At 45.0% G+C, this 5157-nt stretch overlaps 1 long non-coding RNA gene and 2 other non-coding genes across 4 annotated transcripts; all 3 read left to right on the forward strand.

Annotated features, from left to right (window-relative positions):
• Window positions 1-2292: 2292 nt before the first annotated feature.
• On the forward strand, window positions 2293-4472 carry LOC132237102 (uncharacterized). Of its 2 annotated transcripts, none has more exons than XR_009453460.1 (6): window positions 2293-2317; window positions 3160-3206; window positions 3308-3385; window positions 3479-3543; window positions 3763-3829; window positions 4040-4472. It is a non-coding gene; the product is annotated as an uncharacterized LOC132237102 (long non-coding RNA). The 2 variants fall into 2 exon arrangements; XR_009453459.1 differs by lacking the exon at window positions 2293-2317 and adding an exon at window positions 2526-2612.
• LOC132237792 (small nucleolar RNA SNORD50) lies at window positions 3602-3671 on the forward strand. Its single transcript, XR_009453624.1, has one exon. It is a non-coding gene; the product is annotated as a small nucleolar RNA SNORD50 (small nucleolar RNA).
• On the forward strand, window positions 3875-3945 carry LOC132237791 (small nucleolar RNA SNORD50). The gene has a single exon (XR_009453623.1). It is a non-coding gene; the product is annotated as a small nucleolar RNA SNORD50 (small nucleolar RNA).
• Window positions 4473-5157: the final 685 nt, after the last annotated feature.

Raw genomic sequence — 5157 nt, forward strand, 5'->3', positions numbered from 1 at the left:
CAGGCTGTGTGGGGCGACCAGGCCGGCAGGGGGAGCAGTTGGGAGCAACCAGGCCAGCAGGGGTGGGGGGGCAATTGGGGGCAACCAGGCCAGCAGGGGGGGCAGTTGGGGGTGACCAGGCCGGCCAGGAGGGGGGCAGTTAGGAGCCAGAGGTCCCCGATTGTGACAGGGATATCCGACTCCCAGGGATCGGGCCTAAACCGGGAGTTGGACATCCCCCGAGGGGTCCCGGATTGGAGAGAGTGCAGGCTGGGCTGAGGGGAAACCCCCACCCCCGTGCACAAATTTCATGCACTGGGTCTCTAATAATATTATAATGAAATATTGGAAAATAATTAAATAAATTATGACATATCCAATTGAATGCTATGCAGGCTATAAAAAGAATATTGAGCCCTAGCTGGTTTGGCTCTGTGGGTAGAGCATCAGCTTGCAGACTGAAGGGTCCCAGGTTCGATTCCAGTCAAGGGCACATGCCCGGGTTGCAGACTTGATCCCTAGTGGGGGGCATGCAGGAGGCAGCCGATCAATGATTCTCTCTCATCATTGATATTTCTAGCTCTCTCTCCCTCTTCCTTCCTCTCTGAAATCAATAAAAAAAATATTTAAAAAAGAATATTGATCTATATGCACTGATATGGAAAGATGTCTATGACTATGACACTTATGAAGGGACAAAACAAGTTGCAGAAATGTATATAGATCCTATTTATGTGAAAAAATATGAACATATATTTGTACAGACAGTTCCCAACTTACAATGACTTGACTTACAATTTTTCGACTTTACAATGGTACAAAAACGATAATAATCTAGTAGAAACTGTACTTTTAATTTTGAAGTTTGATCTTCTTCCTGGCCAGCGATATGTGCTAGGATACTGTCTCCTGATGCTGGCCAGCAGCAGCAAGCTACAGCTCTCAGTCAGGTAAGCTATCACAAGGGTAAACCACCAATACTCCATGTTGTATTCATTGTATTAGATGATTTTGCCTAACTGTAGGCTAATGTAAGTGTTCTGAGAACATTAAAGGTAGGCTAGGCTAGGATGTTCAGTAGATGAGGTGTATTAAATGCTTTTTCTTTTGAACGAGATTTTCAAATTACGAAGGGGTTTACTGGGATGTAACTCCATCATAAGCCAAAGAGCATCTGTACATGTACAGAAAGCTTCAAAAATTGTTAATAGTGGTTACTGTTAATATGAAAAGACTCCCAATGATAGGGAAAGGAACTTTTACTTTTTATATCCGTCTGTACTGTTTGTTATTTTGAGCAATACGCAAATTTCCATTGTACACTACAAAACAATATCTAAAACCCGACTTAATGCCAAGCCAAGTAAATTTCTCATCACTTTGGTTCCTGCTATAGAAACCTGCTTTTCACTACTATCCTTTGCTCTGTAATCTGGTCTTTATTTTAACTTTCTAAAAGCCATCACATTCATTCATTCAACCTTTTCCCCAGGCACTGTTCTAAGCAGAAAAATAAAGAACGATGCACAAAACCATGTGTTCCTTAGACAAAATCCAACACAGCAGCAGAATTAGGAATTAGTGCTATGAAGACTTGCATTTTCAAACGCTGACCTGTTTGAACGTCACATATATTTACTCGCACATAACAATTAATACATCGTTGCCACAGAATTTTTTGAGTGTCATTTGGACAAAGTATTCTGGTATAGTTCTCAAATGAACCTTTCTCCTGCATTCACTTATAATGACCTTCATACAAAGGAATTAAAAATAGCAAAGCTTTTCAGTTGTGTGGACTTAGGCAAATTACTTGGCTGCTTTGAGGCTGTTTTCTCCTCTGCCGAAAGGAATATTTACCTCTTGAATTTGCTGTCTCAGGGAGAATTCTATGTGCTGAAAATAGAGTGTAACCGCAGCGCCCACTAGGAAGCCTGGGGGTGCGGGGGGTGGGGTGGGCACCACAGGGCCTCGCCCTGGGCCGCGTGCCCCGCGGCCGGCCGGCTCTCCGCAGGCGCGGTGTTCTCCCCGCGGACCGGAGAAGAAACCGGGCGCTCTCACATACTTTCTGCACCCGATCAATTCCACCCGCCAACTTCTCCGTCCCGGCGCGCAGCGGCCGCTGGGCGGCACCTCCTCCAGGCGCCAGCCAACCCAACTTCTCGAGAGCATCAGAGGCTGAGGCCGCCCTACCCCGCACAACGCCAGCCCACGCTCATCCGAGCCGTCTGGTCCGTCCTGGGTGGACTTGGCTCGCGGCAGGCAGCAGCCTTGCCTCCCACCACGCCTGTCCGTTTGAATTCTGGCGCCACTCCCGCGCCACGTAGGCCCAGACTCTGTAGGGACCAGGAGCGGCGCGGCAGCGGGGGCGCGCCGAGGACCCGGCGGGCACGCGGCGGGCGGGCGGCGCGCGCACCACGCCCGGAACGAGTCCCCCAAAGAAAAGAGCCGCCACGCGCGTTCTCCCTCCGGAAAGGCCACGCCCCCACCTTCTCTCGCGTCCAATAGCTGTGCGAGGGCGGGGCGGCCTCGGTCTCGCTCGGGGGGGTGGGGGAGGGAGGCTATATAGGGAGCTGCTGGGAGCACAGCTCGCTCTTTTGCGTCTGGACTCGGGGCTTTGTCTTATGTCTTTGGTGAGTTGGTGTCGGGGGGCGAGGGTTCCAGCGGGCACTGGAGGCCGGAGCTTCAGTTGGAAGCTGCAGAATTGTGAGAAGACTTATTGATTCGAATGAGCTCAGTGTTTTATATTGAGAACTGGCAAGTGGGGGAGACGCAGCCGGGCTGCCACGTGTCCCGAGTCGTGGTGGCTCACGCTTCGAGCTTAGGCTGGAGGCTGCTGGTGGCCATCGGCGCAGCGCGCGGCCTGGTTCCTAATCCCGGGCAGCCGGCTGGCTGGGCCTGAGCAGCGGCAGGAAAATCACATTCCCAGGATTTGGGGCTAGGAGCTGAGTTTTACCTTAAGGCAAGTGTCTAATGTCGCCGGATAAAACGGTTCTTTCAAAATGGACAGGCCCTGATTTTGCCGGAGACTGAGTTGTATGGTGGCCAGGTGGCGCTGTGTGCAAATCGAATCACTAAAGCGGGAGGGTTTTGTTTTGTTGTTGTTTTTTTTAGTAGTGAACACCTTGAACTCTATTCCGTTGGAGTGCTTAGTTTTTTAAATATATTGATTCCCCGCAGGAACAATGGCGCTCGGTGTAACGAAGCCGTTACGTGAAGATGCTAAGGTAAGTGCTGTTGAGAGGTTAGTTTTTAAACAGGTGAAATAAACCTGTTGATTTGCAAGAATAAAAGATGATGCATCATTTGAAATTTGCTTCCTTATTAGATGCAAAGGAAAATTCCAAAACTTATGGGAGAATATTTGCTGGAAAATTACCTGGCTCAGACCTGAGGATCTTGCCAGGTATGTATGTATGTGAGTGTTGGACTAGTATTTTGATTCAGCATATGTTCAGGCTATATGCAGTCTCAATGAAATATTTTTGTTCTTGGACAGCATCCTGGGAGTTGGTGAATACTAATGAGGCTGTGGCTGTCACTCGCTGTCAGATTCATTTTGAAGTAAGTTGTGTGGCTTAACAAGAAAGTGCTTGCCTTTTAATGTTTTGGTTTATGGTCTAATCAATGATGAAACCTATCCCGAAGCTGATTGCCTGAAGAAAAGCATATACGGATTCGGCTTCTGAAATAAGACCAGTATGAAAAATGAAATGAATTTTTGTTACCTGCACAGGGGGAAACTACCTCACAATAGTTTTGTTTTGTTTTCTCTGCCAACAGTGAGAGGTCGCTGTCTGCCTGTTGAAAGGCCAGTTTGCTATGACGTCTTTAAGCTGTAACCATTTCTGTGAGTCACATTTTTGCTTAACCGTCAATATTGTGTCCTCGGTCTTATCTGTGATGATCCTATCCCGAACCTGAATTTCTGTTGAAAAAACTTAATACGGATCTGGCTTCTGAGATAGACCATTATAAGGACAATAGCCTTTTTGGAAATAAATTTTAATAAGTTCTGATATTGGTAGGTTTGTAAATCTGAAGTGTTTTCTTTTTCTAGGTGTTACAAGATTTACCTGCCTATTGTATGGAAAACTGGTGATCTTCATTTTATGAACATGGAAAGAAAACATGCAGATCAAGATTATCTGGAGTATTTTTTAGTCATGTCACACTGTCCTGGAGGCCCACAACCTGTTAACTAGTAGATTACATCCTAGCTCTGTTTCTAGGAGTGCATGTCAAACTATTTGTAATGGAATTTTTTCCCCCAGTTAAGGAGTCTTATAATCAAATAATTAATTGGATGAATGTCTTACCTGTTGGTTAAGTATTTAAATGTAAAATGTGTAATTAAAGCTGTGTAAAAGTTTATGTTGTTTAATGGAGATGAGAGCAAGATGGAAAGACGGCCTTTAATGGGGTTGGGGGTTTAATGTAATTTGAAAGAATGTTTAAACTCAAAAATGGAGAGTAATGATGAGAATAAAGAGGGGCACAGTGTGGCAGTTTAAGGTCACAAGGAAGGTCGCTGGAAATAATTTGGGTTAGAACTAGTCAAACATTGTACAGAATGGATTTAGTGTAAACAGTAATGGCATCTGATCTGTCCCAGGTGATCAGGTCCCCATTCATGATTATTTTACCTAAATAGCTCCCAAGCCCTCATATTTAAACATCAGGGTCAAAATGACAAATTTTTTTTCTTCAGTGAGCAGTCATCCTTTCCCTAAAATGTTTTCTTGCCTTGGAAGAATTCTATTTTGAACCCATACAGTCAGGAAAGGCTCTGAAAATGTTCCTTGCACCCATATTAAAATGAACTAAAATTAAAAGGGCTTAGTATTTGGGGTATCTGCACATTATAAAACCAGGTACAAGAAATTCAGTTTGGGAAATTAAGGGGCCTTGAAACTTGTTTCAATGAGAAAAAACAATTAACATTGTGAGTATCCTGATATTACCCAAAGAAATGAGAAAGACTGACCTTAGATAAATCCTTAGAGATAAAGTGCACCTTCGGGTAAGTATTCAATGAAACTGTATAAAAAATGCAACAATTGCATTCTTGAATATTGCAGCTCTGATATAAGATCAGTAATTAAATGGCATTGTTTGTGACCTTATTAGTTGCATTAACTACATGTACAGTGGGGCCTTGACTTACGAGTGTCCCAA

Source organism: Myotis daubentonii, chromosome 6 (genome assembly GCF_963259705.1).
Source record: "Myotis daubentonii chromosome 6, mMyoDau2.1, whole genome shotgun sequence".
NCBI lineage: Eukaryota > Metazoa > Chordata > Mammalia > Chiroptera > Vespertilionidae > Myotis > Myotis daubentonii.